Source organism: Littorina saxatilis, linkage group LG7 (assembly GCF_037325665.1).
Source record: "Littorina saxatilis isolate snail1 linkage group LG7, US_GU_Lsax_2.0, whole genome shotgun sequence".
Lineage (NCBI taxonomy): Eukaryota > Metazoa > Mollusca > Gastropoda > Littorinimorpha > Littorinidae > Littorina > Littorina saxatilis.
Genome location: NC_090251.1, coordinates 3625767 through 3648647, shown reverse-complemented (window position 1 = coordinate 3648647; position 22881 = coordinate 3625767). Strand labels below are relative to the sequence as shown.

The following is a 22881-nucleotide window of genomic DNA, read 5'->3' as shown; positions in this document are numbered from 1 at the left end:
CACGTACACACACACACACAAACACACACAGTCACACACAAACACACACACACACACACAAACACACACACACACACACACATACACACACACACACACACACAGTCACACAGATACACACACCCACACACACACACGTACACACACACACACACACACACAGTCACACAGACACACACACCCACACACACACACACACACACGTACACACACATACACACACAGAGACACAGACACACACCAGTCACACACACACACACACACACACACGTACACACACACACACACACGTCCGTACACACACACACACACACACACACACACACACACACACACACACACACACATCCCCGCTTAATCCCCCTCGCACACACGCACACACACACGTACACACACACACTCCCAAACCTACACCCACACACACACACACACCTACCCCTACACCCTCCTCCCCCAACACACACACCCTACCCTCCTCCCCAATACACACACCCTCCCCTCCTCCCTCAACACACACACCCTACCCTCCTCCCCAATACACACACCCTCCCCTCCTCCCTCAACACACACACCCCCAAACCTATAAATGTACGTACCTTCATCTACACAGGCCCGCGGTACTGTGTGACAAAGTTACTCGCCCTGTCCACACACACACACTGACCTTCATCTCCACAGCCCCGCGGTACTGTGTGATAAAGTTACTCGCCCTGTCCACACACACTGACCTTAATCTCCACAGCCTCGCAGTACTGTGTGATAAAGTTACTCGCCCTGTCCTCACACACATTGACCTTCATCTCCACAGCCTCGCAGTACTGTGTGATAAAGTTACTCGCCCTGTCCACACACACACACTGACCTTAATCTCCACAGCCTCGCAGTACTGTGTGATAAAGTTACTTGCCCTGTCCACACACAAACACTGATCTTCATCTCCACAGCCCCGCAGTACTGTGTGATAAAGTTACTCGCCCTGTCCACACACACACACTGACCTTCATCTCCACAGCCCCGCAGTACTGTGTGATAAAGTTACTCGCCCTGTCCACACACACACACTGACCTTCATCTCCACAGCCTCGCAGTACTGTGTGATAAAGTTACTCGCCCTGTCCACACACACACACACTGACCTTCATCTCCACAGCCTCGCAGTACTGTGTGATAAAGTTACTCGCCCTGTCCACACACACACACACACACACACACACACACACACACACACACACACACACACACGCTCACGCACATACACTGTTCCCGTACTTTCAAACAACGTGACGAAGGCAGTTTATCTGCCGAAATATTGATCCAAGCAAGAACGTAACCTGGTTCCTGTTGTGTCTTCTTTGTGTTTGAATCAAGGACTACTATAGACTTCTTGTAGTAGTCCTTGGTAGAAATACAATCAATGTGTGCATGTGCTGCTCGCCAAACTGAAAGGACGAAAATAACTCACCTCAAAATAGCATACAAACATTATCGGGAAAAAAGACACCAATCTTTTGACTCCTTGACTTCAGGAAGAATTTAGTTTAAAATCAAACAGAACAATTATAACATGTTGACCAATTAGACAAAGAAGCTTGCGAGAGGCGGTGTTGGCGGCATACTCTTACCAACCTCTCCCTTTTCCCTAAGAAACCATGCCGGTCAAAGAACTAAAGTGAACTTAACTTAATTACACTCACCGACGAAAGAATGGAGAACGCCAACAACTAACAATTAACCGACCACTCGCCCCCCTCCCAAGACATTACAGAATTAAATTAAGTGAACTCGACTGGATTCAACTTTACATCCCCTGACGACAGAACAGACCATGTTGGGAACTAACTGTGTCGGGTTTGTATGGGCTGTGGAATAGTGAATACTCTTGTTTTTCATTCAGCCAATCTGTCCCACGTGACATTATAGGCCAGTCACTAGCAAAGGGCGTGTCTAAAAGACGTGAACAAGGCGCGCGTGTGAACAGTATGCCTCACTAAAAGATAAAGTATTCGGTCTTTCACTACCCATATAAACTCGACATTTCCGGAGTTTTTCTATTAAGAACTACTGACGCAGTCCAGGGTCTCCATGTGAGAAGCGGCATTGACGGTGTCCCAAAACAGACGGTACCGCACCTGGCATTTTCTAACCGATCACTCCCTCCTCGCCCAGAAACCATCCCTGTCAAAGGATTGAAGTGAACCCAGCTGGACATTAAGACCGTCCTCAATTGAGCCCGAAGTCGACTTGGAAAAGTCTTTTTATTGAAAACTCAATGCAAAGCTTTGTGAAGTAGACTTCGCGAAGTCGACCAGGTCCAATTAAAACCAGGCTTTACACTTACAGATGGAAGAAGTCAGACCCATCACGCTGTCCTGTTGTCTCCATGCCTGTTGTCTCCATGCCTGTTGTCTCCATGCCTGTTGTCTCCATGCCTGTTGTCTCCATACCTGTTGTCTCCATGCCTGTTGTCTCCATGCCTGTTGTCTTCATGCCTGTTGTCTCCATGCCTGTTGTCTTCATGCCTGGTGTCTCCATGCCTGTTGTCTCCATGCCTGTTGTCTTCATGCCTGTTGTCTCCATGCCTGTTGTCTCCATGCCTGTTGTCTCCATGCCTGTTGTCTTCATGCCTGTTGTCTCCATGCCTGTTGTCTCCATGTCTGTTGTCTCCATGCCTGTTGTCTCCATGTCTGTTGTCTCCATGCCTGTTGTCTCCATGCCTGTTGTCTCCATGCCTGTTGTCTCCATGCCTGTTGTCTCCATGCCTGTTGTCTCCATGCGAGAAGCGGTGTTGACGGTATCACCGAACAGACAGTAGCGCGGCATCTTCTAATCAATCACTCCCTTTTCCCCCAGAGGATTGACTGACGGGCGCAGTGGCGTGGTGGTAAAACGTCGGCCCTCTAATCGGGAGGTCGTGAGTTCGAATCCCGGTCGCTGCTGCCTGGTGGGTTAAGAGTGGAGATTTTTCCGATCTCCCAGGTCAACTTATGTGCAGACCTGCTAGTGACTTAACCCCCTTCGTGTGTACACGCAAGCACAAGACCAAGTGCGCACGAAAGAGATCCTGCAATCCATGTCAGAGTTCGGTGGGTTATACAAACACAAAAATACCCAGCATGCCTCCTCCCGAAATCGGTGTATGCTGCCTGAATGGCGGGGTAAAATCGGTCATACACGTAACAATTCCACTCGTGCTAAAAACATCTGTGAACGTGGGAGTCTAAGCCCATGAACGAAGAAGAAGAAGAGGATTGACTGGAATCAACTTTACACATAAAGGTGAAAGAAGTAAGACCCACTCACGCTGTCCTGTAGACTCCATACGAGAAGCGGTGTTGACGGTGTCACCGAACAGACAGTAGCGCGGCATCTTCTTGCCCACCACGCCTGCACAGCACGGTCCTGAACATATAAAACACACAGCTTGCTCTGTTAGCTGCCATACTATGTAGGTATTATTACCATTTTAGTACATCATGTGGCTAAAATGACTAATCACACTAAAAATAAACAAGATTAACTGACATTTTGTATTGAAAATATCTGCGTGATATATTCCAAGGAATGACGCGTTTGTGTGCGTTCGTGCGTCAGTGTGTGTGTGTGTGTGTGTGTGTGTGTGTGTGTGTGTGTGTGTTCTGACTTCCTGCCTTTTGTATTGAAAATATCTGCGTGATATATTATAAGGAATGATGCGTGCGTGTGTGCGTTCGTGCGTCAGTGTGTGTGTGTGTGTGTGTGTGTGTGTGTGTGTGTGTGTGTGTGTGTGTGTGTGTGTGTGTGTGTGTGTGTGTGTGTGTGTGTGTGTGTTTTCTGACTTCCTGCCTGTCCTAATACACATACATTATGCTTCTGCATGCACATCAAATGGAGAAAACATTCATTTACTGAGAAAAACAATTCAATAAACAAGAAAGGTAAGCTGTTGGAACGTTTGTTATTGACAAAACAATACGTTACAGTCTCAAATACATCGACCCAACGGCCTTTGATGTGAACAGACAATTAGTGACACAAACTGAGCTTGATGGAATGTTCGGTCGCTCGACAGGAAGCCACACGCGAATGAGATTGTAACAAGGGGAAGGAAAACTCGAACATCTTGTATAGAGTGCGCATGGGTTTATTCATCACCTCACACCTCACACCTGGAACATGCCAGTATAAAACAACATAAGAAAATGTACAAGATCAAAGTATACAAATCAATAGAAAAGTATTTGTCATGACTGTCATAAAGACAGTGAACACACAAATAGTTGCAGAAACATCAACATGTGATGAATCGCAATCATCCAAAAAGAAATAGTCATAACTATATACAGAGAGATCACAAAGAAAGAAAACACCTCATGAACATCCGTCTAATATTGTTAAACTCGACAAACAATCCCAGTCGACACACCTTCCGCTCAATCCGATGCTTAAATTCTCTTATGAAATCATCACTTTCAAGCAGACATCCAGATTTAGGTTTGTAATCACACACACACACAATTAGGTATTTACAGACCTATCATAATAACACAGGCACAACTGTCCTTCCACAATCAACAAAACTAAGCTGACAGATTAACAAGACAAAGTAACCCTAATGTTGCGAATTTGCAGGTAAACAAACCTCAGAGCAGAAAATAAACCAATAAACAGGCGGTCATGGGTCGCCTCACATCATCAGCGGGTATCGGTAGGCATCAGCTTACATACTGAAAATCCAAAGACCTGAGGTCACTAATCCACACAAAAATAAACTAAGTAAAAGAATTTAGAAAAAGAATCTAACCTGACAGAAAGATATAATCAATAAACATAGTTTTATCAAAAAGCATCAAAAATAGTTACACAATTATATACATTATATACAACATATTATAATTTGTTTGCAAAAACAATGCATCAATAACTTTTAAGTCAAAACAATCCACACAAATCTAAGTAAACTTTCATCTAAATCAGTGCCGGAAATTCCCTAAAGTAACCTACAAGAATCAGCTGTAACACTAAACAGAAAGCGGATAAAAACAATTATAATTACAAAAGGAAACCCAAAGCTGAAATTTCAAAACAAAGGGGCCAAGTCAGAGCAGAAGGGGTTCCCTTGTTTACCCTGGAATACCGGAAGTGATGTAAAACTTCCTTACATGGGAGGAGACTCCATATCCCTAGCTAAAAATAGATCTCCCGCGAGAGCTTCAGCAACTGACTGACGGGTTTGACCTAGTTTGGAAATCCACGCTTTGAGACCGGCCACTTTGAATCGGACCAATTCTAGAAACAAAGTTCCACAAAGACTGATAACAGCAACGTCCCTTCCAAAAAGTTACAGGAAAATACCCCATGATCAACATCAGCCGTAGAATTGATTTAAACAAAATGAGTTAGACTCGAAAGGGAAATAAAAGATGAGGGCCCCAAAGGAGGGGTATCATCACGATCACGGGAAGGTAAATTTTTGCTTTCACGATCACAGTTACCTTGATTTTTGTTTTCACGATCACGAGCACCAGTGGCAAATCACGGTCACGGTAAAAGTTGCAGGTACAGAAAGCACGTGTCAAAGTAAACACAACCACACAGTAATTCGCTCCTGTGGATCTATTGTTTATTCAACACAAAGTGACAACTGTTGCACTTTTTAAAAAAAATTGAATTCTCTTTCATACACACATAGAGATACATATCATGATTTTTAATCAGTAACAAGAATGTTGTTTTCGTTGTTTTTTCTCTCGCTCTCTCTCTCATACAGACACTCACAGGAATATAGCCTACACTCCAGGGGCGGAGCAGTTAAGCCAGAGGAGAGGGGGGGGGTTACAACCTGGGGTCCAGGGCAAGGCCCTGTTGGGGGGTCTGGGGGGCTTAGCCCCCCAGGAGCTGAAGAGATTTAGCTATTTTATGAACAATTTATGGCTTATCCTTGATTTTAAACATGATCAACTGGTGTCAGCAGCCACTCATTATTTCTTTTAAAGTTAGTATTATTATTTTTTTGACAGCCGGGGGGGTGGGGGGGGGGTCCGGAACCCCTGTAACCCCCCCCCCTTATCCGCCCCTGCACTCATACACATTCAACTCCCACACCCTCACTCACACACATGAATATATACTTGCACAATTTCACATTTCCAGAGCTAAATCTTTTAAACCCATTTTCTCAAAAACTATTGGGTGGATTGAAATTAAATGTACATGTATGTGTGATGGTAGAGTCTATAATCCTGACTAAAGGTCAGTCTAGGAATCATGAAGGTGGGTGAAGGAATATACACTCAAACACATTCAATAATCACACCCTCACTCACACACATGAATATATACTTGCACAATTTCACATTTCCAGAGCTAAATCTTTTAAACCCATTTTCTCAAAAACTATTGGGTGGATTGAAATTAAAGTACATGTATGTGTGATGGTAGAGTCTATAATAACAAAATCCCCAACGAACATGACTTCGGTCGACTTTGACATGAGGATCAAGTGACCCAAACTGGCACGTCTCCCCGCCATAGTTCCTGAATTTAACCCATTGTTGATAAGTTTACAGGCGCTAAAATAAATCCAAGCTTAATGCAAAGAAGCGACAATTAGAATCTATGCCAAGCGTGTCCACGTTGCTGGGATGAAAAACACATTTCTAGTTTCGGTTTTGGCTACACGCAGACTCGATCAGACTCGAGCCAGTCGAGGTCACACTGAGCGAGTGACAGTCGGACGTGGCAATGTCGACAATGTCAATGATCTCAATCAAACTCAAAGATCTTGAACAAATTTCAAGATATTTGCCTACATTCGGAACAGTCATAGAGCAATATAGACAGGGCCGGACTTAAGCATGTACCTCCCAAACGCTTTTTTTTTGGGGGGGAGGGGGGGGGTTGCATCTGGATCATCATGAAATCCGAGGAGAAATCGCACCTCTCACCCCCTTTCGAAAGACATTTTTCTTCAACGATTTTTGTGATGAAAAGTATGAGTCCTTACAATCTCAATTCTTCTTCATTGCCTATACAGCTTGCTGTCGAATTTACCTTTTTCATTCAAGGAGAGGCTTCCTTTCCCTTCAGAAACATCAAAAAACGTTCAGCTTCAAGGGGGCTTTGCCCCCTTGCAACCCCCACCAAGGCGGCTTCGCCCCCTGGACCCCCACCAAGGGGCTTTGCCCCCTGGACCCTCATCTGTAACATTCTATAACCCCCCCCCCCTAGTACTTACATAGTCCGGCCCTGATAGATCAACATACCTTGACATTTCGTCTTCGGAAAGACGGACCCGTAGCCTGACCTTTCCACCAAGGAAGGCATTCTCGCCGCCTGCTTTGGTCTGGCTTGAATCCACAAAATATAACAGATGTTCGATGACAGAACCGCTGCACGCCATTTTTGATCTTCGAATTCGAATTTGACTGAATACACTCAAAACTTTAGCACGAAGCCCTTCCATTGGATGAAGTTTGGCAGACTTTTGCAATTCGCCTTCTGATTGGATGTCTCTTTTTTTGTAATTGGTTCTCTTAAAGGGAAGCAATCGCTGTCAAAATCATATTTCTGAATGTGTTGTTGCTTCCCTTCCATCGGGATTAGCTCCTTGACGAATAGAGGATCATACTCATAGAGTGATACAGCTGTGAAAAATGTACGTTGAAAATAAAATGCTTTGCAATAATGCCCATCACGATCACGAAAACAAATGACAATCACGATCACGAGACTTGATTTTTTTTGTCATCACGGATCACGGGCAAAGTCCCATCACGATCACAGAAATGGAAATTTCGGCAATCACGGTCACAGAAAGGTCAAAAAACACCAATCACGATCACGATTTTAAACCCTTTGGGGCCCTCAAAGATTCTGGCACTGATCAGACCCGCGCACTGATCACAAGACTAAATCAAACAAGTGCTTGTGAAGAAATCTTAATTCTTCAAAATAAGTATCCTAAACCAAAATAAGGAACATAAAAATCATCGCATACACAAAGCAACTTTTCACAACAATAAAGATACAACAATAGAGACATACCGGTCCGGGAATCAGATCAAACTGATGAAACGCAGCCAGAAGATAAACAGTGTGGTCACTGGTTCAAGATGGCACAGTGTGGAAAGGACAGTTTTAGAGCAGTACCGGACTGACTGCAGCTAAGATGATAGGGCGATAAAAGTAGTGCGCTGACCCAGAGATACTGTAGCAAGGGGATCGCCAACTCTGCGCGCGCCGCTACATAATACTGCTTGCGGGGTCTCGCACAGCGCCAAATAACGCGAAGTGTGCCCAGCTTACTTCCGGTGAAGCAGAAATGGATGGACCTCTGCTCGATATTATATCTAGAATTGTTCAGGTTGGTTGTTATTTTTATCCTCCTAGTGGTTAAATCGAAGTTAACAATGGTAATATATATCTTAAGTGGATGCATTGTTTGTTCTTCAGCATTCGAGATGGTAGTGAAACGCGGAATTTCGAGTTTTAATCGCCACAGAAAAACGTAAACACTGAATCAGTGAATGCGAGCGATCGACATCGTTTTCGAAGCTACTGGGTATTTCTCTGTGTTGCTCCCAGTGATGAATTCGAAGTTAAAGGCAGAGTAAGCCTCCCGTAAACCATCACAGATACGGTCAGGCTTTTACACACAGTACAAACACCATTTCATTTAAACACTCACCAATTGAGAACATCCTAGGTGCCCTCCGTAAAGAGCGAACAATTTTCAAAGAATTTATTTTTGCGTGGTTTATCTTACCCCTGAGCCATCGTGAACCCGTGTGATCCAGTTTTCCCTTTTCACAATGCAGTCGTCATAGTTAGTCATTTGAATGCGACTCGACGTGAGCTTATCTACAATAGCACGTTTTTTTTTTATGCACGAAACAACGGCTGTGGTTCACAAGAACTCTAGCGATGGCTTTTGACTGTTGAGAGGAACGGCGATTTGCACTGATAAACCGGCCGTCGTCTGCTACGACCCTTGCGTGACCCTGCTTCCGGGCTTTTCTTTTTTTAAACTTTCACAACTTCGAATTGTTCTGATCTTGTCTTGATGAAAAACGAATTCTTTTATGATTAAAGAATGTTTGTGTAACAAGCTGTCAATTTATTATTTAGATTTTAAAAGTTAGGTCTAGCGCAAAAACGAGGCGCCGTTGTTGTTAACGGAACAAGTCTACGAAAATAAATTCTTGGAAAATGTCTCACGCTCGACAGAAAGCAGCCAGGATGTTCCCGTTCGGTGAGCGTTCAAATGGAAGTATGCTTGTACTGTATTTAGACGCTCGGGGAGCTCTGTGATGGTTTACGGGAGGCTTACTGTGCCTTTAATACTATAAATAAGTATTTCTAATGAACCCGATCAAACCGTTTGTTTACTTTAGCATAAGAAATGGTATTATCACGCTGATTTTTTAGATCTAATCGCCACATGAAAACGTAAAACATTTGAAAGATCGACATCGGGTTTGGAGTCCCTTGCACTGGGTATGTCTCGGGTCTACTCTTAAAAAATATTGAATAAAATCATTGTCTGTTTCTAAAAGGTATTCCTGATTCTTTAAACAGTTCAATGTTCCATGATTTGAAGTTGAAGCTGTTGATCGATGTCGCGAGATGGGTTGCGGGTAGTTTCTAAATCGACAAACCGCCAGCCGCGGTGTGTAGTGTGTCCGTGTTCGTGACCGCATTGCGGGGAGCACGTGAATTTGGTGCGTCGCTAGCGCTCACCCGTCGTCTGCGCTCATCGCTTCGGGGCAGAAGCCAAAGAACTTTGGAAGCAGTAACACCTCGATTGTGTGTTCTGGAATGTGGCGCGACTGCTGTCGGCCCAAGTACGTGGTGTGACTCATGTCAACCCGGTCAAGTTTTCAACATTATTGTTGACGTCGGCTTTGCCGTGAAAAGGGAAATATTCACCAGGGGAAGGATAGAGGTTCTTCCATGTGAGTATTTTTGTGTGTGTAAATGTCTTCTGTTGTCCACGTGTTTTGGTCTCTAGTTTGTGTTGTAGGTCGGGTGGAGGGTGGTAAAAGGGAGGTAGAATTTAGCTCATGGCCTTTTCACTTTATTTCATTCCCCCTTCATTGTCATTCACGCTCATTTTGGTTATCATTCCATGCTCTGAAATAAGCGTGTTTTTCTGGTTGGAAAATGTTACATGAATTTGTGGAATGAGTAAAGTTGCAAGACTTGCAAGTGACAGTAAGGTTGATTTTTGGTCACACACTCCAGTTCGCTTTTGTGTAAATATTATGGAGTGACCTCTGTTTTGTTTGTTGGCTAAACTCTTTTTGCCTTGTGAATCATTTGCATTTGAGTACCAGGTGTTCTAATTATGGCCTTATAGGCCTGTTGTTTTTCTTTCATTTATCTATCGAGCACGGCCTCATCTGCAAACTGAAAAGGGTGCCTGCGTGGAGCTTCGTCACAAGGGCGAGATTGTCGTCTGGAGTCCCGCTGCCCGTCGTTGGCCGTCCTCGCCGTCGCCGATATCGTCTTGTCATCTGTCATCTACTCGTCTGTCATCATCGCCGTCACTGCTTCCCTGACAGTGCAGGCTGTTCGTCGTTCTCAGCGCACTGGGTCAGGGGAGGCCATCGTCTATCGTCAGCGTCGGTTCGTCTTCCTCTTTCCCCCTTCATCAGTTCTGCCCAACGCTTGCAGACAGGGGTCGAAGGAGGGGGAGATATCTACATCGTGTCTATTCGTCTTCCTCTTTCCCCCTTCGTCAGTACTGCTCAACGCCTGCAGTAAAGGGGTAGAAGGAGGGGGAGATGTTTCATCGTCTGTTCGTCTGTCTAACCCCTTTCAACGTTACTGCTCAACGCTTGCAGGAAGGGGGTAGGCAGGGGAGATCATCATCTTCGCACTCACTCCGTGTCATCAGCGCAAGCATCTAGTTGGCGTGCGTCACACTCGCCATTCGCATCTTGGCTGATTTAAAGGGAAGTAACTTTCACATGTCATTCTAGCTTGAACAAGCGCCAGTCATTGCTCGAGGGTTTCGGCGTAGATATGTTGGTGAAGAACACGTTTGCACTCACCTTTAAGGCCGTACGTGTGGCATTGTCGCACATTCAGCTACCTTAGTATTTCATTGACAAAAGTGACAGTTGTGTTGTTTATTTTTGCTTTCTCACATGTGTGCGTGGCCTTATGTATGTCGTTGCCATAACCACATGTATGTTGATGTGCAATTGTGTTGACATGATGTTTTGCATTATCATCATTGCCGCCACCCTTCATTCCTGATCATCAATCATCATCATCATCACTAACTTTCTTTGTGCAGCAGTAGAGCAGAGGCCAGCAGTTCTTGTTCATTCCCCCATCATTTCATCAACATCCTTTCATTCTCATCCACTCATCCTTTATTTTCTAGCAGCAATAAAGTCTTCGTTTTGTTGAACTTTACCAATTGAGTTCCTGACTCCTTCTGTGTGAGAAGTTAAGGTCCTACCTATCAGGTTGGTCGCGACAATCGATTATGCGATTGATTTATCTTCAGGAATCCTAACAAGATGACAGGCCTGAACCAAGACCAAAGGAACAACACTAGTAAGTGTGTGTGCGTCTGCATGCGCGTGTTTTATGAATGAGAGAGAGAGAGAGAGAGAGAGAGAGAGAGAGAGAGAGAGAAAGAAAAAGAGAGAGAGAGAAAGAGAAAGAGAGAGAGAGAGAGAGAAAGAGAGAGAGAGAGAGAGAGAGAGAAAAAGAAAAAGAGAGAGAGAGAAAAAGAAAAAGAGAGAGAGAAAGAGAGAAAAAGAAAAAGAGAGAGAGAGAAAAAGAAAAAGAGAGAGAGAGAGAGAGCATTAATGAAGCATACGAATGTGAGACTGAATTCAGTGTGGCAACCTTAGTTGTGAATATAAAATATTAAAAAATGAATACGGATTTTAAGTTTAATATTCAATTTGAAGAAGCTTTCAGATGTTTATCAAGTATTTCATTGATTTTGTGATTTTGTCTTCAGGATCCCACACAAGAAAATGTCCTGCTGGAATCCAGGCCAAAGACCACAGGAATAACTCAAGTGTGTGTGTTTGTTTGTGTTACAAAGAGAGAGAGAGAGAGAGAGAGAGAGAGTTTAACATGCACACTAATCGATTTCATGCATACTTGCAAGCATTCATCATTTCATGCAGCATCAACAAGTGAGAATTCTGTCTGGCAACTTTAATTGTGAAATCTAGAGTTCCAACACTAAGGCTATCCTTTCGAACATCTTCAAGTGTGAAGTAGTTGACTCTCAGGACTTCTGATGGGGCCTGGCACCGAACCTGTAATTATAAAAATGCAATAGTGATGAGTGAATCTAGCGGAAAAGGAAGACCTTGATTCAAGAACCGTAAACTACCTTGTATACGCCCAGTATCGAGTAAACGCCCACCCCCTAGTTTTCGTCAAATTATGCGCACAGGGTACGGTGCCTAGTAAACGCCCACCCCCTATTTTTTTACGCCCACCCCCTATTTTTTTATCATTACATGGGTGCAACTCTGCCGGCTACACGCCGGCAGTGCCGGTTTTTGAAAAGTTGACGAGCATAATAATGATTCATGAATCACTAAGACTAGTAAGAGAGCACAAATTTTAGGATGAATAGTATGGTTTACTTTGTATGTTTTTGTTCCAGGAGAGGTATTTTTTTTGCATTTTAAATACTAAAAAAGCTTCAGCTTATGGGGGGCGAAGCCTCCCAGACCCCCCCAACGGGGCGCTGCCCCTGTACCCCGCCAGGGGCCGGACCCCAACTTTTGCAGGTTTTTGGAATTTTCCAGGTTGCACCCATGTCATTAGACTTAGAGTAAGGTGAAATTAAAAATATTATTAAGTGTTCAACAACAATGTATATATTAATGCTTTTGTGGATAACAATTATGGGCATGATAACCTTTCTACAAATTGACTGTGAGGGCACATTTGGTGGCTTACAATAGGTCTGTAGATGGTGCAACCTATTACCATGGAAGAGAATGCCCATTGTTCATTTTTGTTACTGGCATGTGCTGTCTAAAAACAATGCACATGTTGGGTTTTGGGTTGTTTGTTTGTTTTGCGATACCTAGTAAGGCGCAAGATAACCTTATACAAATTCACTGTAAGGGTATATTTGGTGGCTTACAGTGGGTCTGTAAACAGGGCAAGTGAGGGCCAATAAAAGTGTTTACAAACTTTTTTCCTGCTGTACATACAATTTGAGGGCGTTTTACCGCCAGTGATGTAAAAAGAGGGGAAACTTGGTCCCCAGTATGTAAAACAAATTTCGATGATGGTGATGTAAATAATGTTGCATTAACCTGTAATTTGTAAAACAAATTTCAATGATTGTGATGTAAATAATGTTGCATTTAACCTGCTGCCAGGTGACTGTAAGGCAGCTAGTATTTATTGTGAGAAGGCCGGTGTGATATAATAAGGGAGGCAATTGTCCATCTAGTCGACCGGATACTCTCACAATTTCGGGTACTTTATAATAACATGTTGCCTCGGATGAGATGAAAAACCGAGGTCCCTTCGTGTACACTACATTGGGGTGTGCACGTTAAAGATCCCACGATTGACAAAAGGGTCTTTCCTGGCAAAATTGCATAGGCATAAATAAAAATGTCCACCTAAATACGTGTGACTTGGAATAATAGGCCGTGAAAAGTAGGATATGCGCTGAAATGGCTGCGATCTGCTGGCCGATGTGAATGCGTGATGTATTGTGTAAAAAATTCCATCTCACACGGCATAAATAAATCCCTGCGCCTTGAATATGTGCGCGATATAAATTGCATACAATAAAAAATAAAAAAATAAATAAATCCCTGCGCTTAGAACTGTACCCACGGAATACGCGCGATATAAGCCTCATATTGATTGATTGATGATGATTATGTATCCAAACAATTTGGTGCTAAACAGTATGCATTTTTGATTGATGATATGTATAAATACGTTGGTTTTCTCAAAAATGCAGTCGCTGGGTAGATCCAGCGACAACATTCGCAATCACAGTGTTGGCTTGTTTCATAGTATGATTGTGTGAAGTGGTTGTCTCCCTTGGGTTGTTAGCACAAACAAATTCAGAACATAAATGGATTTATGGGAAACCATAAAGGTAAGTTGTTGTCACAAATATGTCGACCCAACGGTCTTTTAGGTGCACAGCCACAGACAAGTAAATCAGCCAAGCTAAGTTCTTGTTGTTTATTGTTTGACTCTGCGCTTAAAAGACCGTTGGGTCAACATATATGTAACGTAAAATTGTCAATAACAACGTTCCAACAACTTTCCCTTCTTGTTTTTTTAAGTTAAATACTTGTTGTTGTTTTTGAGTCACTTGAGAAAAAGTGACTCTATGTAATCGGTCAGTGTTAGTCTGTCCGGCCGTCCGGCCGGCCGTCCGTAGACACCACCTTAACGTTGGACTTTTCTCGGAAACTATCAAAGCGATCCGGCTCATATTTTGTTTAGTCGTGACCTCCAATGACCTCTACACTTTAACGATGGTTTCGTTGACCTTTGACCTTTTTCAAGGTCACAGGTCAGCGTCAAAGGAAAAATTAGACATTTTATATCTTTGACAAAGTTCATCGGATGTGATTGAAACTTTGTAGGATTATTCTTTACATCAAAGTATTTACATCTGTAGCCTTTTACGAACGTTATCAGAAAAACAAGGGAGATAACTAGCCTTTTCTGTTCGGCAACACACAACTTAACGTTGGGCTTTTCTCGGAAACTATAAAAGTGACCGGGCTCAAATTTTATGTGAACGTGACTCCCAGTGACCTCTACACTTTGACGTCTGCTTTGGTGACCTTTGACCTTTTTCAAGGTCACAGGTATGTCTTGAAGGAAAAAAATTGAAATATCATATCTCTGAAACTATTCATCGGATTTGATTCAAACTTTATAGGATTATTCTTTACATCAAATTATTTACATCTGTATTGTGTTGTGAATAGCAATTTCTTCCTGTCCATCTGATGCCTCATATAATATTCAGAACTGCGAAAGTGACTCGATCGAGCGTTTGCTCTTCTTGTTTAGTAATAAATTCATAATATCATCCAAACTGTTGATAAATGATAGAAATAGAATCGTGACTGAGCTACAGAACACCTGTAACAACAACATGGTTGTCTTGTAGCTGTAAAACTGCACTCCTGCAAAATAGGTACAGCTTGTAAATGTAATTGTAGACTGACGGGCGCAATGGCTTGGTGGAAAGACACCGGCCTCCAAAGCGGAGGGTTGTGGGTTCAAATCCAGGCAGCGCCTGGTGATTTCAGGTGGATATTTTCCCGATCTCCCGATCAACTTATGTGCAGCCCTGCTAGTGCCTTATCCCCCTTCGTGTGTACACGCAAGCACAAGACCAAGTGCGCACCAAAAAGATCCTGTAATCTATACAGAGTTCGGTGGGTAATAATAGAAACACGAAAATGCCCAGCATGCTTCCTCCGAAAGTGGCGTATGGCTGTCTAAATGGCGGGGTAAAAACGGTCATACACGTAAAATGTTTAGCCCACAAACGCAGAAGAAGTAATTGTAGACTGTGTACACAGAACACAAAGTCAAACACATGACAGTGGAACCCTTTTTTAGACCTGATTTCTCTATTTAAATTCTTTTCAGACAGGAGAGGATGTCTAATACTTAATAGGAAATCTGACATACTGGGGGTTCTTTTCAGACAGGAGAGGATGTCTAATACTTAATAGGAAATCTGACATTGTGGGGGTTCTTTTCAGACAGGAGAGGATGTCTGATACTTAATAGGAAATCTGACATTGTGGGGGTTCTTTTCAGACAGGAGAGGATGTCTAATACTAAATAGGAAATCTGACATACTGGGGGTTCTTTAAAAGAGGGGTCCACTGTATGTACAATTAAACCATACACTTACGGGTAGTTTCCGAAGCTGTGGTTGAGGCTGTGGTTGTGGCGTTTCAACAGATTTGACTGGCATACACAGTGTTGGCAAACAAACTTCCAGGTGTGAGTCTCATGTGGCCCTTGGGAGCTGTAAAGAGGCAAACAAGAAAAAATAAATTTTGATTTTATTCACTTATTGATCGATTTGAAAGCTATTGTAGTTGGTACACATCATAAGAATTAAGATGAAATCATGACACACACAAATCTTAAATTATCATAATTGTTACTATCACTGTATCAATATGAAAATTATGATGTAGTATACTGCAATTCATTATCACGTGTAAAGCTATATCTTTTTCTCTGTGTAATGTTGCACAATCAGTATGCCTCGCGTTGTGTTCAAATCCATGTGCTAACTAGTATTACTAGTAACACTACTGGCTGACCTTGGTATTTATAGGAAACCCAGTGTTTTTTAGTGTGCTAGATCGTTACCCTACTAACGTGGTGTGTGATTTAGATTAAGGTGAGCAGACGCAGAAGTCAGAACATGTAATCTTGAACTTTGCTAAAGCCTCAGTTTAGCATTGTAAATTCATCACATTTACAGTCAAGTAGCATATTTTACTTATTTTTGATGCAAGTCCCTGTACTTAAACTTAAAGAATATTTATCGTGAATATAATTGATAGATTGAGCTCCAAACTTAAGCAAAATAAAGTCATTTAGACATTTAATCGACAAAAATGATGAGAGAATGCCTACGTGCAAAATTGGAGGCTTAAATGCCACTAAATAAAAATAGTGAGCAATGAATTTACAATGCTAAAGTTCAAGATTATAAAGCAATTCGCTCATGCTCTTACAATGATATCAACATAGTTACATTAACTCGTTGGAAACAGTTACATGGTAATGGTTTTATTTGAGCAAGAACTTGTTCAGCACTGCTCTTAATCCTGCACAGCTGACCTCTTTCATATGTACTCTCCAAAGTCTGCACTCAGTGACCGCTGCTGGCTGGCTGGCTGGCAGCGAAGTATGGGGGTGGGGGTAACAAGGGGCAGGTGGGGTTGACCTAGTGCCTGCAACTCTGGGCTAGTATTAGTACTGCTTTCCAGCTACTGCATCACATTGACATTGCCAGTGTTAGGTTACTCACATAGAAATTCGGGCTGATTTCTCAGTCTTCCTTCGGAAAGCAGTACGACGCTAAGCGCTAAACATACTCTGCAAACCATCGCGCATTCAAAAACATCTGATATCTGATATATACTCACTTGTGTGGAAGCAAGATTGCAGAAAGTGTCGGGAACAAATGTTGGCAGTGTCTGGGTTGAACCCTTTCGACCGATCTTTTGCAAAAGTTGACTTCTCCACTCATCGTTCACACCTTTCTTAGGCACTTTGAAGAAAGATAGTCCACGATTGATGGTCCGTTTAGCTGGACAATTCACAAGTGCACAATTTGAGCCCATGGTGAGCGCGGTCTGCTTTATCCAAATTTCCAAAAACGTATCCGAATCTCCGCTGCAGAGAAACGAGCACGTTGTGCGTCTGTATTATCTCTGAACCGGAAGTGGCTTTGGCACATGAGGACGCGATTGCGCGAAACGGGACCTTTGTTGCGCAGACTGTGTCTCGGCGATCCCCTTGCTACAGATCTCTGGCTGACCACACGCTGAAAACTCAACTTACACAATAAGTTGCTTAGAAAAACTTGCCTACAGAATACCTTTTAAACAATTCCCTAATTCAAAATGTATTATGCCTACACAAAGAGTCTACAAGATATGTTGCAAATGGTCATCTTAAAATCCCTACACCGATTCAAAAGTCAGCTCTGCATCGCTCGCTGGACCAATGAGACTGGGTAATTAGGTCAGCCTCTAAGGAGGTCAGTCTTGGTGAATCAGGGGAGCTAACCTACTAGCCGAAACGGTAAACAAAGAAAGGTAGCAGACGACGCAATAGCAAGTTGTGAACAATAACTAAGTTCAACTTTGCCTGTTCACAAGATTATATGACGAAATTAATCACATTCATCTTGTGTCGTTAGGCAATTGTTTTGTCAATAACAACGTTCCAACATCTTACCTTTCTTGTTTTTTTATTCTGAATTTTGGAACGTTGGCAGTCTCTTTGTTTTTGGATTTATTAAGAAAGAGTTAACAGCTAAGCAGTTGCCTCCCCTGAGACGAAATTACCTTATAACTATTTAAATAAAGACCCCTCCTTTTTACGACCGATTCTTCCAAACATTTTTTTAAGAACGTCAATGGGAGCCTTTACTGTACAAAGAGCGTCTCTCCTGGGCTGTGACTGACGGTGAAGAACTAGATTATCAGTATTGATAACAGTACTAAAGCTACGGGGCTCCGCTCACATAATTATGTAACTTCAGCAGGACCGACGACGCACTGCAGATTATCCCAGCCCGCTACACGTTGCATGAAAGGAAAACAGGCCAAGTACTCGTCATAATCCCTATCGCGGCATTAATAATATGCAGTGCGTCGTCTGTGCCGCTGAAACTGCGCAGGTATATTTTGCCCATAAGCAGTTGCGATAAAACAAGTTGGCTTTTGAAAGAAAAGAGGGGACACAATTCACCACCGAACTTTTTAAGTCGACCCTGGGTACTGTCCCTTGACGTGCGCTGTGTGTGTATCCCAACCTTCCTACCCAAGTTTCTCACGCCTGCATCTTTATAACAACAAGCTCGCTCTGTTCAGCGAGATAAAAGCGTACTGGCACTTCATGTTCCAAATAGTCACTTGTACTGGGGGCACAAATAGTCACTTGTACTGGGGGCACAAATAGTCACTTGTACTGGGGGCACAAATAGTCACTTGTACTGGGGGCACAAATAGTCACTTGTACTGGGGGCACAAATAGTCACCTGTACTGGGGCCACAAATAGTCACTTGTACTGGGGCCACAAATAGTCACTTGTACTGGGGCCACAAATAGTCACTTGTACTGGGGGCACAAATAGTCACCTGTACTGGGGCCACAAATAGTCACCTGTACTGGGGCCACAAATAGTCACTTGTACTGGGGGAACAAATAAGTCACTTGTACTGGGGGAACAAATAAGTCACTTGTACTGGGGGAACAAATAAGTCACTTGTACTGGGGAAACAAATAAGTCACTTGTACTGGGGGAACAAATAAGTCACTTGTACTGGGGGAACAAATAAGTCACTTGTACTGGGGGAACAAATAAGTCACTTGTACTGGGGGAACAAATAAGTCACTTGTACTGGGGAAACAAATAAGTCACTTGTACTGGGGAAACAAATAAGTCACTTGTACTGGGGAAACAAATAAGTCACTTGTACTGGGGGAACAAATAAGTCACTTGTACTGGGGGAACAAATAAGTCACTTGTACTGGGGAACAAATAAGTCACTTGTACTGGGGAACAAATAAGTCACTTGTACTGGGGGAACAAATAAGTCACTTGTACTGGGGAAACAAATAAGTCACTTGTACTGGGGAAACAAATAAGTCACTTGTACTGGGGTAACAAATAAGTCACTTGTACTGGGGAAACAAATAAGTCACTTGTACTGGGGGAACAAATAAGTCACTTGTACTGGGGAAACAAATAAGTCACTTGTACTGGGGAAACAAATAAGTCACTTGTACTGGGGAAACAAATAAGTCACTTGTACTGGGGGAACAAATAAGTCACTTGTACTGGGGGAACAAATAAGTCACTTGTACTGGGGGAACAAATAAGTCACTTGTACTGGGGGAACAAATAAGTCACTTGTACTGGGGGAACAAATAAGTCACTTGTACTGGGGGAACAAACAGTCACTCTAATTAGCATAGCCATCAGCGAGATGGGTCTTGAAAAAAGCCAATAATTTAGTTGTATCGAACAGAGCTGACCGGGGCGGACCACGACACGGAGCTGTGAGGTCTCTCCCGGGCTGTGTGTGATGGTGATGGTTTCGGATGTAACACAAACACACACACACACACACACACACACACACACACACACACACACACACACACACACACACACACGCACGCACGCACGCACGCACGCACGCGAAAGGACACACGCAGACACACACACACACACACACACACACACACACACACACACACACACACACACTCACACGCGCGTTCGCACACACACGCGCGTTCGCACACACACACACACACACACACACACACACACACACACACACACACACACTGGGTATGGACCCAGTGATGACAAGCAACACTATCACAGCCATTGTGTTTTGGTATGGACCCAGTGATGACAAGCAACACTATCACAGCCATTGTGTTATGGTATGGACCCAGTGATAACCAGCAACACTATCACAGCCATTGTGTTATGGTATGGACCCAGTGATAACCAGCAACACTATCACAGCCATTGTGTTTTGATATGGACCCAGTGATGACAAGCAACACTATCACAGCCATTGTGTTATGGTATGGACCCAGTGATGACAAGCAACACTATCACAGCCATTGTGTTATGGTATGGACCCAGTCTTAACAAGCAACACTATCACAGCCATTGTATTTTGGTATGGACCCAGTGATAACCAGCAACACGTACTATCACAGCCATTGTGTTTTGGTATGGACCCAGTCTTGACAAGCAACACTATCACAGCCATTGTGTTATGGTATGGACCCAGTGATGACAAGCAACACTATCACAGCCATTGTGTTATGGTATGGACCCAGTGATAACCAGCAACACTATCACAGCCATTGTGTTACGGTATGGACCCAGTGATGACAAGCAACACTATCACAGCCATTGTGTTATGGTATGGACCCAGTGATGACAAGCAACACTATCACAGCCATTGTGTTATGGTATGGACCCAGTGATAACCAGCAACACTATCACAGCCATTGTGTTTTGGTATGGACCCAGTGATAACCAGCAACACTATCACAGCCATTGTGTTATGGTATGGACCCAGTGATGACAAGCAACACTATCACAGCCATTGTGTTATGGTATGGACCCAGTGATGACAAGCAACACTATCACAGCCATTGTATTTTGGTATGGACCCAGTGATGACAAGCAACAATATCACAGCCATTGTGTTTTGGTATGGACCCAGTGATGACAAGTAACACTATCACAGCCATTGTGTTGCTTGTTAAGATTGGGTCCATGCCAAAACACAATGGCTGTGATAGTGTTGCTTGTCATCACTGGGTCCATACCAAAACACAATGGCTGTGATAGTGTTGCTTGTCATCACTGGGTCCATACCATAACACAATGGCTGTGATAGTGTTGCTTGTCATCACTGGGTCCATACCAAAACACAATGGCTGTGATAGTGTTGCTTGTTAAGATTGGGTCCATACCAAAACACAATGGCTGTGATAGTGTTGCTTGTCATCACTGAGTCCATACCATAACACAATGGCTGTGATAGTGTTGCTTGTCATCACTGGGTCCATACCATAACACAATGGCTGTGATAGTGTTGCTTGTCATCACTGGGTCCATACCGTAACACAATGGCTGTGATAGTGTTGCTTGTCATCACTGGGTCCATACCAGAACACAATGGCTGTGATAGTGTTGCTTGTCATCACTGGGTCCATACCATAACACAATGGCTGTCATAGTGTTGCTGGTTATCACTGGGTCCATACCATAACACAATGGCTGTGATAATGTTGCTGGTTATCACTGGGTCCATACCATAACACAATGGCTGTGATAGTGTTGCTTGTCATCACTGGGTCCATACCAAAACACAATGGCTGTGATAGTGTTGCTTGTCATCACTGGGTCCATACCATAACACAATGGCTGTGATAGTGTTGCTTGTTAAGACTGGGTCCATACCAAAACACAATGGCTGTGATAGTGTTGCTTGTTAAGACTGGGTCCATACCAGAACACAATGGCTGTGATAGTGTTGCTTGTCATCACTGGGTCCATACCAGAACACAATGGCTGTGATAGTGTTGCTTGTCATCACTGGGTCCATACCATAACACAATGGCTGTGATAGTGTTGCTTGTCATCACTGGGTCCATACCAAAACACAATGGCTGTGATAGTGTTGCTTGTCATCACTGGGTCCATACCATAACACAATGGCTGTGATAGTGTTGCTTGTCATCACTGGGTCCATACCGTAACACAATGGCGCTCTACGCAATTTCTTTCACTGGAGCTTAGGGCATAGGGCCTCTCAATTTTTATCTTTCTTTCTCTTTCTCTATTTTTTTTCTTTCGTTCATGTGCCTGTGCTTGCCCTCAGGTAGTCGAGTGAGCCATGATATCGATTGCACATCAAAGTGCATCTGCACCCGTCACCCCTATCACGTGAAGTACTCTGTAGACACTGACTAGAACACGGAAGTGTCACAACACCCACTGATCGAGCCGTCTCAGCAAAGCGACAACACCTGTTCTCAAAATCATCGCTACAACCGCCTTCACTTCAGTCGTCACCTGTGTCATCGGTGTCCGCCTTCACTTCAGTCGTCACCTGTGTCATCGCTGTCTGCCTTCACCTCAACCCCTCACTGACCTCCTGCTGCTGTCCATAGCGGTGAGTGGTTGCTGCTGTCCATAGCGGTGAGTGGTTGCTGCTGTCCATAGCGGTGAGTGGTTGCTGCTGTCCATAGCGGTGAGTGGTTGCTGCTGTCCATAGCGGTGAGTGGTTGCTGCTGTCCATAGCGGTGAGTGGTTGCTGCTGTCCATAGCGGTGAGTGGTTGCTGCTGTCCATAGCGGTGAGTGGTTGCTGCTTTTCCTCGCCTGGTCTTGCTGTCGGCTTTGTCCCTCCCCCTTCTGTTTCGTCTCAACAGGTCACACACAGATGGTTTGTTGTCAGTGTTTTTTATCGCCCATAAGCAATGGAAAATGAAGACATTTTTTGTCATTGCGTTTCATATGATGCAGGATAATAGTTGTGATTGCTTCAAGTCGCACGATATCACTTCATTGAGTCAATTATCTCAGTCAAAGCTTCTGTGTTAACGTGTCA

At 43.5% G+C, this 22881-nt stretch overlaps 2 protein-coding genes and 2 long non-coding RNA genes across 6 annotated transcripts in view; 2 read left to right on the top strand and 2 right to left on the bottom strand.

The window, feature by feature from the left end:
- Positions 1-22881, bottom strand: part of LOC138970486 (uncharacterized) — an 82181-nt gene that overhangs the window by 1299 nt on the left and 58001 nt on the right. The window lies entirely within an intron of this gene.
- LOC138970492 (uncharacterized) lies at positions 11470-13136 on the top strand. The gene is made up of 2 exons (XR_011456968.1): positions 11470-11547; positions 11963-13136. It is a non-coding gene; the product is annotated as an uncharacterized lncRNA (long non-coding RNA).
- LOC138970490 (uncharacterized) lies at positions 12151-17535 on the bottom strand. Its single transcript, XR_011456966.1, has 3 exons — positions 17145-17535; positions 15890-16006; positions 12151-12269 (listed from the first exon to the last, which is right to left on the bottom strand). It is a non-coding gene; the product is annotated as an uncharacterized lncRNA (long non-coding RNA).
- Positions 22258-22881, top strand: part of LOC138970483 (uncharacterized) — a 459600-nt gene continuing 458976 nt past the window's right edge. The window contains exon 1 of one of the 3 annotated variants that reach the window (XM_070342938.1): positions 22258-22445. The gene's annotated coding sequence lies outside the window, so the exon portion shown is untranslated. Of the gene's footprint in view, positions 22628-22881 lie in introns of all 3 variants that reach the window. The other 2 variants (XM_070342939.1, XM_070342937.1) reach the window with 2 other exon arrangements.